Here is a 22572-nt window from a genome sequence, read left to right as displayed (position 1 = left end):
CAGATTAGGGGTTAATAACTATAATGTAGGGGTCGGCGGTGTTAGGGACAGCAGATTAGGGGTTAATAGTTATAATGTAGGCGGCGGCGATATCGGGTCGGCAGATTAGGGGTTAATACTTGTAGTTAGATTGCGGCGACGTTGGGGGGGGCAGATTAGGGGTTAATAACTATAATGTAGGGGTCGGCGGTGTTAGGGACAGCAGATTAGGGGTTAATAGTTATAATGTAGGTGGCGGCGATATTCGGACGGCAGATTAGGGGTTAATTAGATAATGCAGGTGTCAGCGATAGCGGGGGCGGCAGATTAGGGGTTAATAAGTGTTAGATTAGGGGTGTTTAGAGACTCGGGGTACATGTTAGGGTGTTAGGTGCAGACTTAGTGTTTCCCCATAGGAAACAATGGGGCTGCGGTGTTAGTTTTTTTTCAGCCGAAACTCCCATTGTTTCCTATGGGGAAATGCCGAATCTTAACGAGCTAATTCGGATTTATTCGGAGATACGGCAGCTATTTCGGATTCATTCGGTAGATTCGCAAGTATTTTAATTCGGAAATCCGAATCGATCCGAATCTCTGAATTTACCGAATTTACCGAATTTCCGAATTAATCCGAAACGAACCGCACATGTCTACTTACTTATGTTCAGGTAATCTTCTTAGACCTGCTATATCTTTAGCGGATGTTGCTGCAGCTTCAACATTTTGGTTGGAAGCTTTAGCGCAACAAGTAACAGATCATAATTCTCATAGCATTGTTAATCTTCTTCAACATGCTAATAATTGTATTTGTGATGCCATCTTTGATATCATTAGGGTTGATGTCAGGTATATGTCTCTAGCTATTTTAGCTAGAAGAGCTTTATGGCTTAAAACTTGGAATGCTGATATGTCTTCCAAGTCAACTTTGCTTTCCCTTTCTTTCCAGGGTAATAAATTATTTGGTTCACAGTTGGATTCTATTATTTCAACTGTTACTGGGGGGAAAGGAACTTTTTTACCACAGGATAAAAAATCTAAAGGTAAATTTAGGTCTACTAATCGTTTTCGTTCCTTTCGTCACAATAAGGAACAAAAGCCTGATCCTTCCCCTACAGGAGCGGTATCAGTTTGGAAACCATCTCCAGTCTGGAATAAATCCAAGCCTTTTAGAAAGCCAAAGCCAGCTCCCAAGTCAACATGAAGGTGCGGCCCTCATTCCAGCCCAGCTGGTAGGGGGCAGATTACGATTTTTCAAAGAAATTTGGATCAATTCGATTCACAATCTTTGGATTCAGAACATTGTTTCACAAGGGTACAGAATAGGCTTCAAGATAAGGCCTCCTGCAAGAAGATTTTTTCTTTCCCGTGTCCCAGTAAATCCAGTGAAGGCTCAAGCATTTCTGAAATGTGTTTCAGATCTAGAGTTGGCTGGAGTAATTATGCCAGTTCCAGTTCTGGAACAGGGGCTGGGGTTTTACTCAAATCTCTTCATTGTACCAAAGAAGGAGAATTCCTTCAGACCAGTTCTGGATTTAAAAATATTGAATCATTATGTAAGGATACCAACATTCAAAATGGTAACTATAAGGACTATTCTGCCTTTTGTTCAGCAAGGGCATTATTTGTCCACAATAGATTTACAGGATGCATATCTGCATATTCCGATTCATCCAGATCACTATCAGTTTCTGAGATTCTCTTTCCTAGACAAGCATTACCAGTTTGTGGCTCTGCCGTTTGGCCTAGCAACAGCTCCAAGGATTTTTACAAAGGTTCTCGGTGCCCTTCTGTCTGTAATCAGAGAACAGGGTATAGTGGTATTTCCTTATTTGGACGATATCTTGGTACTTGCTCAGTCTTCACATTTAGCAGAATCTCATACGAATCGACTTGTATTGTTTCTTCGAGAACATGGTTGGAGGATCAATTTACCAAAAAGTTCATTGATTCCTCAGACAAGGGTAACCTTTTTAGGTTTCCAGATAGATTCAGTGTCCATGACTCTGTCTCTGATAGACAAGAGACGTCAAAAATTGGTTTCAGCTTGTCGAAACCTTCAGTCTCAATCATTCCCTTCGGTAGCCTTATGCATGGAAATTCTAGGTCTTATGACTGCTGCATCGGACGCGATCCCCTTTGCTCGTTTTCACATGCGACCTCTTCAGCTCTGTATGCTGAACCAGTGGTGCAGGGATTATACAAAGATATCTCAATTAATATCTTTAAAACCGATTGTACGACACTCTCTGACGTGGTGGACAGACCACCATCGTTTAGTTCAGGGGGCTTCTTTTGTTCTTCCGACCTGGACTGTGATTTCAACAGATGCAAGTCTGACAGGTTGGGGAGCTGTTTGGGGGTCTCTAACAGCACAAGGGGTTTGGGAATCTCAGGAGGTGAGATTACCAATCAACATTTTGGAACTCCGTGCAATTTTCAGAGCTCTTCAGTCATGGCCTCTTCTAAAGAGAGAGTCATTCATTTGTTTTCAGACGGACAATGTCACAACCGTGGCATATGTCAATCATCAAGGAGGGACTCACAGTCCTCTGGCTATGAAAGAAGTATCTCGAATACTGGTATGGGCGGAATCCAGCTCCTGTCTAATTTCTGCGGTTCATATCCCAGGTATAGACAATTGGGAAGCGGATTATCTCAGTCGCCAAACGTTACATCCGGGCGAATGGTCTCTTCACCCAGAGGTATTTCTTCAGATTGTTCAAATGTGGGGACTTCCAGAAATAGATCTGATGGCTTCTCATCTAAACAAGAAACTTCCCAGGTATCTGTCCAGATCCAGGGATCCTCAGGCGGAGGCAGTGGATGCATTGTCACTTCCTTGGAAGTATCATCCTGCCTATATCTTTCCGCCTCTAGTTCTTCTTCTAAGAGTGATTTCCAAGATTCTAAAGGAGTGCTCGTTTGTTCTGCTGGTGGCTCCAGCATGGCCTCACAGGTTTTGGTATGCGGATCTTGTCCGGATGGCCACTTGCCAACCATGGACTCTTCTGTTAAGACCAGACCTATCGCAAGGTCCTTTTTTCCATCAGGATCTCTTTGGATTCAGAACATTGTTTCACAAGGGTACAGAATAGGCTTCAAGATAAGGCCTCCTGCAAGAAGATTTTTTCTTTCCCGTGTCCCAGTAAATCCAGTGAAGGCTCAAGCATTTCTGAAATGTGTTTCAGATCTAGAGTTGGCTGGAGTAATTATGCCAGTTCCAGTTCTGGAACAGGGGCTGGGGTTTTACTCAAATCTCTTCATTGTACCAAAGAAGGAGAATTCCTTCAGACCAGTTCTGGATTTAAAAATATTGAATCATTATGTAAGGATACCAACATTCAAAATGGTAACTATAAGGACTATTCTGCCTTTTGTTCAGCAAGGGCATTATTTGTCCACAATAGATTTACAGGATGCATATCTGCATATTCCGATTCATCCAGATCACTATCAGTTTCTGAGATTCTCTTTCCTAGACAAGCATTACCAGTTTGTGGCTCTGCCGTTTGGCCTAGCAACAGCTCCAAGGATTTTTACAAAGGTTCTCGGTGCCCTTCTGTCTGTAATCAGAGAACAGGGTATAGTGGTATTTCCTTATTTGGACGATATCTTGGTACTTGCTCAGTCTTCACATTTAGCAGAATCTCATACGAATCGACTTGTATTGTTTCTTCGAGAACATGGTTGGAGGATCAATTTACCAAAAAGTTCATTGATTCCTCAGACAAGGGTAACCTTTTTAGGTTTCCAGATAGATTCAGTGTCCATGACTCTGTCTCTGATAGACAAGAGACGTCAAAAATTGGTTTCAGCTTGTCGAAACCTTCAGTCTCAATCATTCCCTTCGGTAGCCTTATGCATGGAAATTCTAGGTCTTATGACTGCTGCATCGGACGCGATCCCCTTTGCTCGTTTTCACATGCGACCTCTTCAGCTCTGTATGCTGAACCAGTGGTGCAGGGATTATACAAAGATATCTCAATTAATATCTTTAAAACCGATTGTACGACACTCTCTGACGTGGTGGACAGACCACCATCGTTTAGTTCAGGGGGCTTCTTTTGTTCTTCCGACCTGGACTGTGATTTCAACAGATGCAAGTCTGACAGGTTGGGGAGCTGTTTGGGGGTCTCTAACAGCACAAGGGGTTTGGGAATCTCAGGAGGTGAGATTACCAATCAACATTTTGGAACTCCGTGCAATTTTCAGAGCTCTTCAGTCATGGCCTCTTCTAAAGAGAGAGTCATTCATTTGTTTTCAGACGGACAATGTCACAACCGTGGCATATGTCAATCATCAAGGAGGGACTCACAGTCCTCTGGCTATGAAAGAAGTATCTCGAATACTGGTATGGGCGGAATCCAGCTCCTGTCTAATTTCTGCGGTTCATATCCCAGGTATAGACAATTGGGAAGCGGATTATCTCAGTCGCCAAACGTTACATCCGGGCGAATGGTCTCTTCACCCAGAGGTATTTCTTCAGATTGTTCAAATGTGGGGACTTCCAGAAATAGATCTGATGGCTTCTCATCTAAACAAGAAACTTCCCAGGTATCTGTCCAGATCCAGGGATCCTCAGGCGGAGGCAGTGGATGCATTGTCACTTCCTTGGAAGTATCATCCTGCCTATATCTTTCCGCCTCTAGTTCTTCTTCCAAGAGTGATTTCCAAGATTCTAAAGGAGTGCTCGTTTGTTCTGCTGGTGGCTCCAGCATGGCCTCACAGGTTTTGGTATGCGGATCTTGTCCGGATGGCCACTTGCCAACCATGGACTCTTCTGTTAAGACCAGACCTATCGCAAGGTCCTTTTTTCCATCAGGATCTCAAATCCTTAAATTTGAAGGTGAGGAGATTGAACGCTTGATTCTCAGTCATAGAGGTTTCTCTGACTCTGTGATTAATACTATGTTACAGGCTCGTAAATCTGTATCTAGGAAGATATATTATCGAGTCTGGAAGATTTACATTTCTTGGTGTTTTTCTCATCATTTTTCTTGGCATTTTTTTAGAATTCCTAGAATTTTACAGTTTCTTCAGGATGGTTTGGATAAAGGTTTGTCTGCAAGTTCCTTGAAAGGACAAATCTCTGGTCTTTCTGTTCTTTTCCACAGAAAGATTGCTAGTCTTCCTGATATTCATTGTTTTGTACAAGCTTTTCTCCACCTTGGAGTTTGAATTTGGTTCTGGGGGCTCTTCAAGCTCCTCCGTTTTAACCTATGCATTCGCTGGACATTAAATTACTTTCTTGGAAAGTTTTGTTTCTTTTGGCCATTTCTTCTGCTAGAAGAGTTTCTGAATTATCTGCTCTTTCTTGTGAGTCTCCTTTTCTGATTTTTCATCAGGATAAGGCGGTGTTGCGAACTTCTTTTAAATTTTTACCTAAGGTTGTGAATTCTAACAACATTAGTAGAGAAATTGTGGTTCCTTCATTGTGTCCTAATCCTAAGAATTCTAAGGAAAGATCGTTGCATTCTTTGGATGTAGTTAGAGCTTTGAAATATTATGTTGAAGCTACTTAAAATTTCCAAAAGACTTCTAGTCTATTTGTTATCTTTTCCGGTTCTAGGAAAGGTCAGAAGGCCTCTGCCATTTCTTTGTCGTCTTGGTTAAAGTCTTTGATTCATCATGCTTATGTCGAGTCGGGTAAAACTCCGCCTCAAAGGATTACAGCTCATTCTACTAGGTCAGTTTCTACTTCCTGGGTGTTTAGGAATGAAGCTTCGGTTGATCAGATTTGCAAAGCAGCAACTTGGTCTTCTTTGCATACTTTTACTAAATTCTACCATTTTGATGTGTTTTCTTCTTCTGAAGCAGTTTTTGGTAGAAAAGTACTTCAGGCAGCTGTTTCAGTTTGATTCTTCTGCTTATAATTTCAGTTTTTTTCATTATAAGATTTAAACTTTGTTTTGGGTGTGGATTATTTTCAGCGGAATTGGCTGTCTTTATTTTATCCCTCCCTCTCTAGTGACTCTTGTGTGGAAGATCCACATCTTGGGTATTCTTTATCCCATACGTCACTAGCTCATGGACTCTTGCTAATTACATGAAAGAAAACATTATTTATGTAAGAACTTACCTGATAAATTCATTTCTTTCATATTAGCAAGAGTCCATGAGGCCCACCCTTTTTTGTGTTGGTTATGATTTTTTTGTATAAAGCACAATTATTCCAATTCCTTATTTTTTTATGCTTTCGCACTTTTTTCTTATCACCCCACTTCTTGGCTATGCGTTAAACTGATTTGTGGGTGTGGTGAGGGGTGTATTTATAGGCATTTTGAGGTTTGGGAAACTTTGCCCCTCCTGGTAGGAATGTATATCCCATACGTCACTAGCTCATGGACTCTTGCTAATATGAAAGAGATGAATTTATCAGGTAAGTTCTTACATAAATTATGTTTTTTTGCCTCAAGATAAAAAAAGTCTAAGGGTAAATCTAAAGCTTCTAATCGTTTTCATTCCTTTCATCAGAATAGAGAACAGAAAACCACTCCTTCCCCTAAAGGCTCTGGTTCCAATTGGAAGCCGTCTTCAAGTTGGAATATATCCAAACTTTTTAAAAAACCAAAGCGAGCTCCCAAGTCTGCATGGAGGTGCCGCCCTCAATCCAGTTTAGCTGGTGGGGGGCAGATTGAAATTATTTCAAGACATTTGGCCAGATTCTGTTCAAACTCAGTGGATTCAGAGCATTGTCTGTCAATGGTATTGAATAGGTTTCAGAGTAAGACCTCCTGTGAGAAGATTCTCTCTCACGTTCCAACAAATCCTGTGAAAGCTCAGGCTTTTCTGAAGTGTGTTTCAGATCTAGAGCTTTCAGGGGTAATTATACCAGTTCCACTTCAGGGTCTGGGGTTTTATTCAAATCTATTCATTGTCCCAAAGAAAGAAAATTCAAAAAAGTTTCCCAACTTTTAAGATGGTGATTATAAAGACTATTCTGCCTTTTGTTCCGCAAGGTCATTACATGTCCACAATAGACTTACAGGACGCTTATCTTCACATTCCGATTCATTCAGATCACTATCGGTTTCTGAGATTCTCTTTTCTAGACAAGCATTACCAATTTGTCGCTCTTCCATTTGGCCTAGCGATAGCTCCAAGAATCTTTTCAAAGGTTCTCGGTGCCCTTCTATTAGTAATCAGAGAGCACGGTATTGCGGTGTTTCCTTATTTGGACGATATCTTGATACTTGCTCAATCTTTTCATTTAGCAGAATCTCACACGAATAAACTAGTGTTGTTTCTTCAAAGACATGGTTGAAGGATCAATTTACCAAAGAGTTTCTTGATTCCTCATACAAGGTTCACCTTTTTAGGTTTCCAGATAGATTTAGTGTCCATGACTCTGTCTTTAACAGACAAGAGACAAATGAAATTGGTTTCAGCCTGTCGAAACCTTCAGTCTCGATCATTTCCTTCAGTGGCTATGTGCATGGAAGTTTTAGGTCTCATGACTGCAGCATCGGACACGATCCCCTATGCTCGTTTTCATATGAGACCTTTGCAGCTTTGCATGTTGAATCAATAGTGCAGGGATTATACTCAGATATCATAATTGATATTTTTAAATCCCAGCATTCAACTCTCTCTGACTTGGTGGTTAGACCATCATCGTATTGTGCAAGGGGCCTCTTTTGTTCATCCTTCCTGGACTGTAGCCTCAACAGATGCAAGTCTTTCAGGTTGGGGAGCTGTCTGGGGGTCTATGACAGCTCAACGGGTTTGGAATCCTCTAGAGGTGAGGTAACCAATCAATATTTTAGAACTCCATGCTATTTTTCAGAGCTCTTCAGTCTTGGCCTCTATTAAAGAGAGAACTTTTCATTCGCTTTCAGACAGACATTATCACAACTGTGGCATATGTCAATCATCAGGGAGGGACTTGCAGTCCTTTAGCAATGAAAGAAGTATCACAGATACTTTTTTGGGAGGAATTCAACTCCTGTCTAATTTCTGCGATTCATATCCCAGGTGTAGACAATTGGGAAGCGGATTATCTCAGCCGTCAGACTTTACATCCGGGGGAGTGGTCTCTAGATCTAGATGTGTTTTTTTAGATTGTACAGATGTGGGGTTTTCCACAAATAGATCTGATGGTTTCCTATCTAAACAGGAAACTTCCCAGACACATTTCCAGGTCCAGGGATCCTCAGGCGGAGATGGTGGATGCGTTAGCAGTTCCTTGGTCTTACCAATTTTTCCGCCTCTAGTTTTTCTTCCAAGGGTGATCTCCAAGATCATAATGGAACAATTGCATGTGTTTCTGATAGCACCAGCATGGCCTCACAGGTTTTGGTATGTGGATCTTATCTGAATGTCCAGTTGCCAACCTTGGTCACTTCCTTTAAGGCCAGATCGTCTGTCTCAAGGGCCGTTTTTTCCATCAGGATCTCAAATCACTAAATTTGAAGGTATGGAAATTTAACGTTTAGTGCTTAGTCATAGAGGTTTCTCTGACTCAATGATTAATACTATGTTGCAGGCTCATAAGATTTATTTTTGGGTTTGGAAAACCTATATTTCATGGTGTTCTTCTCATAAATTCTCTTGGCATTCTTTTAGAATTCCTAGAATTTTACAGTTTCTTCAGGACGATTTAGATAAAGGTTTGTCTGCAAGTACTTTGAAGGGACAAATCTCTGCTTTCTGTTTTATTTTATAGAAAGATTGCTAAACTTCCTGATATTCACTGATTTGTTCAGGTTTTGGTCCGTATCAAGCCTGTTATTAAGTCTATTTCTCCTCCATGGAGTCTTAATTTGGTTTTGAAGGTTTTGCAGGCTCCTCATTTTGAGCCTATGCATTCTTTTGATATTAAACTACTTTCTTGGAAAGTATTGCTCCATTTGGCTATCTCTTCTGCTAGAAGAGTTTCTGAATTGTCTGCTCTCTCTTGTGAGTCTCCTTTTCTGATTTTCCATTGGGATAAAGCTTTTTTGCGGACTTCGTTTAAATCTCTTCCTAAGGTTGTGAATTCTAACAACATTAGTAGCGAAATTGTTGTTCCTTCCTTGTGTCCGAATCCTAAGAATTCTCTTGAAAAATCGTTACACTCTTTGGATGTGTGGTAAGGGCTTTGAAATACTATGTTGAGGCTACTAAGGATTTCAGGAAGACTTCTAGTATATTCGTTGTCTTCTGATTCTAGGAAAGGTCAGAAAGCCTCTGCCATTTCTTTGGCATCTTGGTTAAAGCTTTTGATTCACAAGGCTTATTTAGAGGCGGGACAGTCTCCACCTCAAAGAATTACAGCTCATTCTACTAGGTCAGTTGCCACTTCTTGGGCTTTCAAGAATGAATCTTCAGTTAATCAGATTTGCAGGGCAGCAACTTGGTCTTTTTTGCATACATTTACTAAATTTTACCATTTCAATGTATTTGCTTCTTCTTTAGCAGTCTTTGGTAGAAAAGTTATTTAGGCAGCTGTCTCAGTTTGATTCTTCTGTTTATAAGAAGAACTTATTTTTTGGATTTAATTTCTCAGCAGAAATAGCTGGTTTTATTTTATCCCTCCCTCTCTAGTGACTCTTCTGTGGACTTCCACATCTTGGGTATTTTATCCCATACGTCACTAGCTCATGGACTCTTTCCATTTACATGAAAGAAAACATAATTTATGTAAGAATTTACCTGATAAATTCACTTCTTTCATATAGGCAAGAGTCCATGAGGCCCATCCTGTTTTTGGTGGTTATATTCTTTTGTATAAAAGCACAATATTTTCCAATTCCTCTTTTTGTATGCTTTTTTTTACTCCTTTTTACACCTCACTACTTGGCTATACGTTAAACTAAGGTGTGAGTGTGGTGGGAGGTGTATGTATAGGCATTTTGAGGTTTGGGTCAACTGGAGCCTCATTCTTGGGCTTTCAAGAATGAGGCTTCAGTTGACCAGATTTGCAAGGCAGCTTCTTGGTCGTCTTTGCATACTTTTACAAACTAATACCATTTTGATGTTTTTTTTTCACTTGTAAGATGTATGGAGTCCACGCATTCATCCCTACTTGTGGGATATTCTCCTCCCCTACAGGAAGTGGCAGAGAGAGCCCCCACAGCAGAGCTGCCTATATAGCTCCCCCCTTAGCTCCACCCCCAGTCATTCTCTCTGCCTGCTTAACTGCTAGGAAGGGCAAAGAGGAGTGTGGTGACAAAAATTTTAGGTTTTTATTTTCTCAAGCAAAAGTTTGTTATTTTTAAATGGTACCGGTGTGTACTATTTACTCTCTGGCAGAAAAGGGATCAAAATTTCTGCAAGGAGGATGATGATCTTAGCACTTTGTAACTAAGATCCACTGCTGTTCTCACAAGGGCTGAAGAGTACAGGAAAACTTCAGTTGGGGGAACAGTTTGCAGGCTAAACTGCATTAAGGTATGTTCAGTCTATTTTTTTCTAGACAGACTATGTTATTTCTAGAAAAGGCTGGCAATATCCCCATGAGGGAAGGGTAAGCTGTATTTAGACACTTGGATAGGAATTTCAGCTTGCATGAAGGGCTCATTAGTTACTGGTGACACTGTTAGGAAAAAACGTTTTTGTTTATTCAGTGAATGATGCAATTATAACGTTTTTTTTGAAGGGACTAAAGAGGTCATTGTGGCTTGTTTTTGAGTTTTCTAACCCACATGGTTAATTTAGAGACACTCTAGTGTTTGTCTGTTAGGCCTCAAAACATTGAGTGAGGTGGGAGGGGCCTATTTTCGAGCCTCAGTTGTGCAGTTTCTTTTCCTCTGAGACTTCTAACTGTTTCTCCAGAGGTTCCTGCCGTGTTTGAGGGCTGTAAAAGAAGTTTTTTCCCCCCACAAATTTTTCTGAAGGGCAGGTAGGCACCACAGCAGAACTGTGGCAAAGTGCTGAAAGTCTTTTTTACTGGTTTTGATGTTTTTTCAATCCGGTTTTGCCATTAAGGGGTTAATTGTTTATTTGCATAGCTGTGCAAAGTTACTAAGGCTATATACTACTGTAAAAATGTTGTTATGTTTACTGCTTTTTTACACTGTTTTGCAGAATTTGTGCAGCTTTTTTTCTCTTAAAGGCACGGTACCGTTTTATTTCTAAGTGTTATTTACTTTGATTACAGTGTTTTCCAAGCTTGCTTGTTACATTACTAGCCTGTTTAACATGTCTGACACCAAGGAAAATCCTTGTTCAATATGTTTGGAAGCCATTGTGGTACCCCCTCTTAGAATGTGTCCCAATTGTACTGATATGTCTATAAACTATAAAGAACATATATTAGCACTTAAAAATAGAGCAATAGATGATTCTCAGTCAGAAGTAAATGAGGGTTTAGCATCTAGCTCTCCCCAAGTGTCACAACCAGTAACGCCCGCACAAGTGACGCCAAGTACCTCTAGTGCGTCAAATTCATTTATTTTACAAGACATGGCCACAGTTATGAATACAACCCTCACAGAGGTTTTATCCTGACTGCCTGGTTTTCAAGGAAAGCGGGACATCTCTGGGTTAAGGAAAAATGCTGAGCAGTCTGACGCTTTAGTAGCCGTATCTGATATGCCCTCACAATGCTCTGATGTAGGGGTGAGGGATTTGTTATCTGAGGGTGAAATTTCTGATTCAGGAAAGATGCTCCCTCAGACAGATTCTGATATGACGGCCTTTAAATTTAAGCTTGAACACCTCCGCTTATTGCTCAGGGAGGTATTAGCAACTCTAGATAATTGTGACCCTATAGTGGTCCCAGAGAAATTGTGTAAGATGGATAAATACTTAGAGGTTCCTGTTTACACTGATGTTTTTTTCCAGTCCCTAAGAGGATTGTGAATATTATTGCTAAGGAGTGGGATAGACCAGGTATTCTGTTCATTCCCCCTCTTGTTTTTAAGAAAATTTTTCCCATATCTGACACCAATGCGGGACTCGTGGCAGACAGTTCCTAAGGTGGAGGGAGCTATTTCTACTCTGTCTAAGCATACAACTATACCTATTGAAGTCAGTTGTGCTTTCAAAGATCCTGTGTAAAAAAAATTAGAGGGTCTCCTGAAGAAAATTCAGAAAATCAAGGTTTTCTTCTTCAACCTATTGCGTGCATTGTTCCTGCAACTACTGCAGCTGCTTTCTGGTTTGAGGCTCTAGAAGAGGCTCTTCAGATGGAGACTCCATTAGAAGAAATTTTGGACAGAATTAAGGCCCTTAAATTGGCTAATTCTTTTATTACAGATGCCGCTTTTCAACTGGCTAAATTAGCGGCAAAGAATTCAGGTTTTGCCATTTTAGTACGCATGGCGTTATGGCTTAAATCCTGGTCTGCTGATGTGTCATCTAAAACTAAACTTTTGAACATCCCTTTCAATGGAAAGACCCTATTCGGGCCTGAACTCAAAGAGATTATTTCAGACATCACTGGAGGGAAAGGTCATGCCCTCCCTCAGGATAGATCAAATAAGATGAGGACCAAACAAAATAATTTTCGTTCCTTTTGGAATTTCAAGAGTGGTCCTGCTTCAACTTCCTCTGCTGCAAAGCAAGAGGGGAATTTTGCCCAATCCAAGTCAGTCTGGAGACCTAACCAGGCTTGGAACAAGGGTAAACAGGCCAAGAACCCTGCAGCTGCCTCTAAGACAGCATGAAGGGGTAGCCTCCGATCCAGGACCGGATCTAGTAGGGGGCAGACTCTCTCTCTTCGCTCAGGCTTGGGAAAGAGATGTTCACGATCCCTCGGTTTTTGAAATTGTGTCCCAGGGATATTTTCTGGAATTCAAAGGCTCTCTTCCAAGGGGGACTTTCACATTTCTTGATTGTCTGTAAACAGACAAAGAGAGAGGCGTTCTTACGCTGTGTAGAAGACCTTCATACTATGGGGGTGATCCGCCCAGTCCCAAAACAGGAACAGGTGCTAGGTTTTTACTCAAACCTGTTTGTGGTTTCCAAAAAAGAGGGAACTTTCAGATCAATCTTGGATATCAACATTCTAAACAAGTTCCTCAAAGTTCCATCATTCAAGATGCAGACTATTCGGTCTATTCTACCTCTGATCCAGGAGGGTCAATATATGACCACCATGGACTTAAAGGATGCATATCTACACATCCCTATTCACAGAATTTTCACAAGGGTGCTAGGGTCCCTTCTGGCGGTTCTACGACCATGGGGCATAGCAGTGGCGCCTTATCTAGACGACATCTTATTTCAGGCGTCAACTTTCCAGCTATCCAAGTCTCACACGGACATTGTGTTGGCTTTTCTGAGATCTCACGGGTGGACGGTGAACATAAAAAAGAGTTCTCTCTTCCCTCTTATAAGAGTTTCCTTCCTAGGGACTCTGATAGACTCGGTAGAAATGAAAATATTTCTGATGGCGGTCAGAAAATCAAAGCTCTTAACCACTTGCCGAGCTATTCATTCCATTCCTCGGCCATCAGTGGCTCAGTATATGGAGGTAATCGGACTCATGGTAGCGGCAATGGACATAGTTCCTTTTGCCCGCCTACACCTCAGACCACTACATCTATGCATGCTCAAACAGTGGAATGGGGATTATGCAGATTTGTCTCCTCAACTGCATCTGGACCAGGAGACCAGAGATTCTCTTCTCTGGTGGTTGTCTCAGGACCACCTGTCTCAGGGAATGTGTTTCCACAGGCCAGAGTGGCTCATTGTAACGACAGATACCAGCCTGCAACTCCCTGAAAGCACAGGGCTTATGGTCTCAGGAGGAATCTCTTCTCCCGATAAATATTCTAGAACTGAGAGCGATATTCAATGCGCTTTAGGCGTGGCCTCAGCTTGCTGCGGCCAAATTCATCAGGTTTCAGTCGGACAACATCACGACTGTAGCTTATATCAATCATCAAGGAGGAACAATGAGTTCTCTAGCGATGATGGAGGTAACCAAAATAATCCGATGGGCAGAGGATCACTCTTGCCATCTCTCAGCAATCCACATCCCAGGAGTAGAGAACTGGGAGGCGGATTTTCTAAGTCGTTAGACTTTTCATCTGGGGGAGTGGGAACTCCATCCGGAGGTATTTGCCCAGCTGATTCAGCTATGGGGTACACCAGAATTGGATCTGATGGCGTCCCGTCAGAATGCCAAACTTTCTCGTTATGGGTCCAGGTCCCAGGATCCCAAGGCGATACTGATAGATGCTCTAGCAGTGCCTTGGTCCTTCAATCTGGCCTATGTATTTCCTCTCCTTCTACATCTGGTTGCCATAATAAAGCAGGAGAGAGCTTCAGTGATTCTGATAGCACCTGCGTGGCCACGCAGGACTTGGTATGCAGACCTAGTGGACATATCCTCGGTTCTACCATGGACTCTGCCAATGAGGCAGGACCTTCTAATCCAAGGTCTGTTCACGCATCCAAATCTAATTTCTCTGCATCTGACTGCTTGGAGATTGAACGCCTGATTCTATCAAAGCGTGGTTTCTCTGAGTCGGTCATTGATACCCTGATTCAGGCTAGAAAGCCTGTCACCAGGAAGATCTATCATAAGATTTGGCGCAAATATCTTTATTGGTGTGAATCCAAAGGTTACTCATGGAGTAAGATTAGGATTCCTAGAATATTGTCTTTTCTCCAAGAAGGTTTGGAGAAGGGATTATCAACTAGTTCCTTATAAGGACAAATATCTGCTTTGTCTATTCTTCTACACAAATGTCTGGCAGATGTCCCAGACGTTCGAGCATTTAGTCAGGCTTTGGTCAGAATCAAGCCTGTATTTAAACCTGTTGCTCCGCCATGGAGCCTAAATTTAGTTCTTAAAGTTCTTCAAGGGGTTCCGTTTGAACCTATGCATTCCATGGATATTAAGGTTCTATCTTGGAAAGTTTTGTTTTTAGTAGCTATCTCTTCGGCTTGAAGAGTTTCTGAGCTATATGCTTTACAGTGTGATTTCCCTTATCTTATTTTCCATGCAGATAAGGTGGTTTTGCGAACCAAACCTGGGTTTCTTCCTAAGGTTGTTTCTTATAAGAATATCAATCAAGAGATTGTTGTTCCTTCACTGTGTCCTAATCCTTCTTCAAAGAAGGAACGTCTGTTGCACAATCTTGATGTGGTTCGTGCTTTAAAGTTCTACTTACAAGCAACTAAAGATTTCCGTCAAACATCTTCATTGTTTGTTGTTTATTCTGGTAAGCGGAGAGGTCAGAAGGCTACGGCTACCTCTCTTTACTTTTGGCTGAAAAGCATCATCCGTTTGGCTTATGAGACTGCTGGCCAACAGTCTCCTGAAAGAATTACTGCTCATTCTACTAGAGCTGTGGCTTCCACATGGCTTTTAAAAATGAGGCTTCTGTTAAACAGATTTGTAATGCGGCGACTTGGTCTTCGTTTCATACTTTTTCCAAATTTGATACTTTTGCTTCTTCAGAGGCTATTTTTTGGGAGAAAGGTTCTACAAGCAGTGGTGCCTTCCATTTAAGGTCCCTGTCTTGTCCCTCCCTTCATCCGTGTCCTAAAGCTTTGGTATTGGTATCCCACAAGTAAGGATGAATGTGTGGACTCGATACATCTTACAAGAGAAAACATCATTTATGCTTACCTGATAAATTTATTTCTCTTGTGATGTATCGAGTCCACGGCCTGCCCTGTTTATTAAGACAGGCATATATATTTTTATTTTTAAACTTTCAGTCACCACTGCACCCTATAGTTTCTCCTTTTTCTTCCTAGCCTTCGGTCGAAGGACTGGGGGGTGGAGCTAAGGGGGAGCTATATAGGCAGCTCTGCTGTGGGTGCTCTCTCTGCCACTTCCTGTGGGGGAGGAGAATATCCCACAAGTAAGGATGAATGCGTTGACTCGATACATCACAAGAGAAATAAATTTATCAGGTAAGCATAAATTATTTTTTTGTTCTTCTGACACAGCCTTTGGTTGGAAGGTTCTTCAGGCCGCAATTTTTTTTTTAGGTGTTTATTTATTTTTTTACGAGGCATACAAGCAATAAAAAGCTCTCTATGAAAATAGAAATAACATTAAAAGCAAACAGTAACTGTTAATGTTTCAGGATTTAATTTCACATTAATAAGCTAAGTAAAGCACAATACTTATAATATGCCTGGACTGTAGCCCTTCTGAATTACTCAAGAGGTCACTCATGAACCTCCAAACCCTATATAATGATTAGAATAACAGAAGGTGCACTAAAATAGACAAGATCCCTCATGGATCTCAACTGAAAAACCACATTTTTATAATAGTATAGTATTATATAAGGCTTATACGGCTCAGCTGATATGTTCATATATCCTGAAATACAACACAGACATAAAATAATGATATAACTAACAAACATCAGTTTCCCCCTTCTACAAAACTAATGGTGGCAGTTGGACCCCTAAATATACACAGGAAACCTAATGGGGGGGGTAAAAAAGCTGGCTAGCTAACATTATATAAGGACACTTGGACTCCATGTAAGACTAGCTAAAGACCTATCATGTAAACTAATCATCTCTACGGCATAGTATCATATATCCATAGTAGTGCATATAGTGCAATGATCAAATTACTGAGGGGCAAAATATTATATTCCTGAGTTTATATGGGAAACCTTAGTCACTAGGATGTAAAGCATAAAACTGGTCATTGAGTTAAATTTTGTAAAAATAAACAAAGCATTTAGAAGTTGTTCCACGATCACCTAGAAAAGTAGTAACATGAAAACGATCGGTATTACATCTAACTATTTATGGATTTAACAATAATCATCTATAATATGGCATAAACAAGGCCGGATTGGCCTACCAGTACACCAGGAGATTTTCCGGTGGGCTGCAGCAGCTGGGTCTGGAAAGCTGCAATTTAAAGGGGTAATTTATTGGGTGCAATTTGGTTATATGGTGCCTATATAATAATCTGGCACTTTTTTAAAATACAAACTAATAAAATTTTATTCTAAAAAAAAATAATATTGGGGAAGGAGTATCCCATTAAACCTCTTCATATTTTTCCAGGGCTGCTTTTTATCCCCAGTCTAGCCCTGAACTAATAGCTGGATAAGTTCTGAAACAAATTGTAGCAGATCACTGAATCTACTAAACTTACTGTTTACGTCTTTAAGTGTCCCAAATCTATAGCCTCCTATAGGTCCCCTATATAAAAAAATGTATTAATAAAGGGATTCCCACTGTCTCGGCTGCTGACAATGCAACTGCTACATATGGATATATGAGGTTTAGATTATAATATGAACTACTATATAGTACCACGACTATAATATGATATTATAATATGAACTACTATATAGTACAAAGACTATAATATGAACTACTATATAGTGCAACTATAATATGAACTACTATATAGTACCACGACTATAATATATTATTATAATATGAACTACTATATAGTACCACAACTATATTATGATATGAGCTACTATATAGTACGACTATAATATGGTATTATAATATGAACTACTATATAGTACCACAACTATAATATGAACTACTATATAGTACAACGACTATGATGATATAATATGAACTACTATATAGTATGACTATAATATATTATAATATGAACTACTATATAGTACCACGACTATAATATGATATTATAATATGAACTACTATAAGGTACCACACCTTTAATATGAACTACTATATAGTACCACAACTATAATATGATGATATAATATGAACTTCTATATAGTAAAATGACTATAAGAAGATATAATATGAATTACTTTATAGTACAACTATAATATTATAATATGAACTATTATATAGTACCACGACTATAATATTATAATATGAACTACTATATAGTATAACGACTATAATATGAACTACTATATAGTACCACAACTATATTATAATATGAACTACTATATAGTACCATGACTATAATATATTATAATATGAACTACTATATAGTATGACTATAATACGATTTAATATGAATTACTTTATAATACCACGACTATAATATAATATAATATTAACTACTATATAGTACCACTACTATAATATATTATAATATGAACTACTATATAGTACCACTACTATAATATGATATTATAATATGAACTACTATATAGTACCACTACTATAATATGATATTATAATATGAACTACTATATAGTACCACAACTATAATATGATGATATTATAGTCGTTGTACTATATAGTAGTTCATATTATACCATCATATTATAGTCGTGGTACTATATAGTAGTTCATATTATAAGATTTAATATAAATTAGTTTATTGTACAATGACTATAATATGATATTAAATTATGAACTACTACATAATACCATGACAATAATATGATATAATATGAACTACTATATAGTACCACAACTATAATAGCATACAGCATATACTCCCCAGTATAGGACACTGAACACAAAGTAAAATATGTAAGCTCCCTAAAAAGAGTCAGGGCTATCAAAAATAAATTTAGATGGCTAATTAATTTAAGAACAAGATCTCACATATTTGCGCATGGGGTGCTATGCTTATGCACATAAACAAAAATTTAGGCTACTAGTATTTTAAGTATCAGAAGTTAAATGGAGACCTTAGAGATTTATATAACACATGTATATATCCCACGGTTAGGTGTAAGTGAAAAGGGCCCATGGTTTAGGACTGTGTCCTCACAAACTTTTGTATGGAAGGGAAAAGTCAAAATTTAGGCTATAAATATTGTATAGGGTAACAATCAAATAAGTGACCATAGGTACTTATAAAGAATATACAGTATATATAAGAAGTTCACACATCTATAAAATATCCTAGTGACTATACTAATACAACACGAATAACCAGATCAACAGTGAAAGCAACTTTTTATGCACTATAAGTCACTAACATATAAAATAAAGTTACGGCAACCGCTGATACTGAGCTATTCTGCAACTAAGTAATGTGGATAAATGGATATCAGATCTCTAGATCTTCATTTGCTAACCACCAACGTTTAAAAGCATACTAAGAGTGAACTAGAAACATTTCAAATAAACATATTATCCTGAATAATTTACCATGACTCTAAAGCAGAAAAGGAACATTTTCAAGTGTGAAAATTATCCGAAAAGTAAGGTCTTTAGTCTTGTTATCCCACCCCAGAGTGCCAAGCCGAAGAATTAGATATAAAGCCCAAGTCCCAAACCATGTCTGGAGAGGATGCTGATGGTGGCACTACAACTCGGAAGCTTCCGCAATTGAAGTCTGACTCTGTTGCAGGAGGCTTAAATAAGGGTCACAAAAGCCTCTGTACCTCAATACTCGATCAGGTGGTACGCTAAAGTTTGGTAGAAGGTGCTTCCCCATCTGAAATCCAGATTGCCCTCTATGGATATTGAGGAGCGGTCAGAGGTCAATGTTAGCTGGTTGCTCGGTCCCCCAGTAATGTTATGAAGATCCAAGCTCAGTATTGTCGCTCTGCATATTGTAGCGATTATTTCTTGCTAGTGTAGTGTCTCATTACTCCCGGAGATGGCACTGAAGCCCAAAATACTCTGAAATGTTGAACACAATAAATCCGCCAATGCTAGGAAATGAGCAGATAGTAATGCCGTAATTTTCTGCTCCCAGCGATCAACTACAGACATGGCGGTGGAAGCCATGATTCAGAAAATTCAACTGTCACTTACTGCTGTCTAGAATCTCTGTGTCTTATGCAGTGAGTCCAGAAACATAAAATAGTAGAATGTAGCACTCAGGTATACAGGGGAGAGTATTAGAGAGCAAGTTACAGCGTTTCAAGCTGTGTTCCATAATCAAGTGTAATCTTGCTTATTTTCTGTATTATCCTGTAAAGACTTGAGTCGTTTTTTCAGTCAGTCCTCAACCTGGTACATAGGAAGTGATTGTTGGTTCCAGTTTTTGGAATTAGGTCAAGGTTTTTTTCTTTCCAATTATTATTATCATCAGGTATTTGTAGAGTGCCAAAAGATTCAGCAGCGCTATAAACTTAGGGTATACAATATAACATTTACAGGGATCAAATGGGTAGAGGGCCCTGCCGAGATTGCACTGTTGTAGTCGGCTCCTATGAGGGTAAACTACAAACAGCTGGGCTCATAGGCTTACATGCTATGGGGTTCAATGGGATAGCAATGGTGTTAGGAAGGTTAATGTATGTTGTAGGCATCCCTGAATAGTAGAGTCTTTAAGGAGCACTTGAAGCTTTCAAAACTATGGAAGAGTCTTATAGAGCGAGGCATAGAGTTCCATAACATGGGAGCCAGTCTGGAGAAGTCTTGTAAACGGGAATGTGAGGAGGTAACAAGAGTGGAGGAGAGTAGGAGGTCATGAGCGGAGTGAAAGGAGGGAGATTATCTGGAGACAAGGTCTGACATGTAGGGGGGAGCAGTGCAGTTGAGGGCGTTGTATATCAGAGTGAAAATTTTGTGTTTAATCCTGGAGGCAAGAGGAAGCCAGTGAAGGGATTGGCAGAGAGGTGCAGCAGATAAGGAGCAAGTGTAAGGAAGATGAGCCTGGGAGAATCATTCATTATGGATTGTAAAGGAGCTAGGCGGCAGCTAGGGAGACCAGAGAGGATCGCGTTGCAGTAGTCGAGGCGGGAAAGGATGAGAGAGTGGATTCAAGTCTTAGTTGTGTCTTGTGTAAGAAAATTTATAATTTTAGAGATGTTTTTAAGGTGGAAGCGGCAGGCTTTAGCCATGGACTGAATGTGAGGAGTGAAAGAAAGATCTAAATCAAGTGTGACCCCAAGAAATCGGGCATGTGGGGTAGGGGTAATGATGGAGTTATTAACAGTTATAGAGAAATGGGGGGTGGAGAATCTGCTCCTATAATTGCGCAAATCTGAAAGAAACTTCGCACTCCACTTGCATTTGCCTAGGCGCACGGTGGCACTCCTGAGTGCACCAATATACATTAGTAATAGGCATAATTTCACAGCCCGACCTACAAATACACCCAGTTTCTTATTTATCATTACTTTGCGTCGATAGGGAACTGAAATTTCTCCTTAAATTGCGTGTTCTATATTTCACCATACAGACTGAGACGAACACCATTATCATACATGCTTTTACATCTTGTGATGCATTGCTTTCTTCTTTTAACTCATTTTTCAAAGGCTCTGCACCAAGAAAAGACTGTTATTGCCAGAAATTTGCACTTCCACAGGCACATACGGGAATCAACAATTACATAAACCACATAGAAAAACATTATGACCAAACCTCATATATTAGGTTTGGTCACAATGTTTTTCTATGTGGTTTATGTAATTGTTGATTAAATATTAATATGTATATCATGTTTTTAGATTGTCTTGAAAAAGGCTAGATGCATAGCCGAAACGTTGACTGACACACTATGATGAATTGTATGAAATAAAGACTGTTTTTTCTACTGTCAAGCCATGGGAGTGCCCTTTCTTGGAATACTTTGTACATTTAAGGAGTCACCCAGGCAATGGATGAGCTACGGCCGAGGGAATGAGTGCATGACAAGTGCATGTATAAACATATATATATATATATATATATATATATATATATATATATATATATATATATATATATATATATATATATATATATATACAGGGAGTGCAGAATTATTAGGTAAGTTGTATTTTTGACGATTAATTTTATTATTGAACAACAACCATGTTCTCAATGACCCAAAAAAACTCATTAATATCAAATCTGAATATTTTTGGAAGTAGTTTTTAGTTTGTTTTTAGTTTTAGCTATTTTAGGGGGATATCTGTGTGTGCAGGTGACTATTACTGTGCATAATTATTAGGCAACTTAACAAAAAACAAATATATACCCATTTCAATTATTTATTTTTACCAGTGAAACCAATATAACATCTCAACATTCACAAATATACATTTCTGACATTCAAAAACAAAACAAAAACAAATCAGTGACCAATATAGCCACCTTTCTTTGCAAGGACACTCAAAAGCCTGCCATCCATGGATTCTGTCAGTGTTTTGATCTGTTAACCATCAACATTGCGTGCAGCAGCAACCACAGCCTCCCAGACACTGTTCAGAGAGGTGTACTGTTTTCCCTCCTTGTAAATCTCACATTTGATGATGGACCACAGGTTCTCAATGGGGTTCAGATCAGGTGAACAAGGAGGCCATGTCATTAGATTTTCTTCTTTTATACCCTTTCTTGCCAGCCACGCTGTGGAGTACTTGGACGCGTGTGATGGAGCATTGTCCTGCATGAAAATCATGTTTTTCTTGAAGTATGCAGACTTCTTCCTGTACCACTGCTTGAAGAAGGTGTCTTCCAGAAACTGGCAGTAGGATTGGGAGTTGAGCTTGACTCCATCCTCAACCCGAAAAGGCCCCACAAGCTCATCTTTGATGATACCAGCCCAAACCAGTACTCCACCTCCACCTTGCTGGCATCTGAGTCGGACTGGAGCTCTCTGCCCTTTACCAATCCAGCCACGGGCCCATCCATCTGGCCCATCAAGACTCACTCTCATTTCATCAGTCCATAAAACCTTAGAAAAATCAGTCTTGAGATATTTCTTGGCCCAGTCTTGACGTTTCAGCTTGTGTGTCTTGTTCAGTGGTGGTCGTCTTTCAGCCTTTCTTACCTTGGCCATGTCTCTGAGTATTGCACACCTTGTGCTTTTGGGCACTCCAGTGATGTTGCAGCTCTGAA

Source organism: Bombina bombina, chromosome 7, assembly GCF_027579735.1.
Source record: "Bombina bombina isolate aBomBom1 chromosome 7, aBomBom1.pri, whole genome shotgun sequence".
Classification (NCBI taxonomy): domain Eukaryota; kingdom Metazoa; phylum Chordata; class Amphibia; order Anura; family Bombinatoridae; genus Bombina; species Bombina bombina.
Note: the sequence above shows the minus strand (reverse complement) of the source record.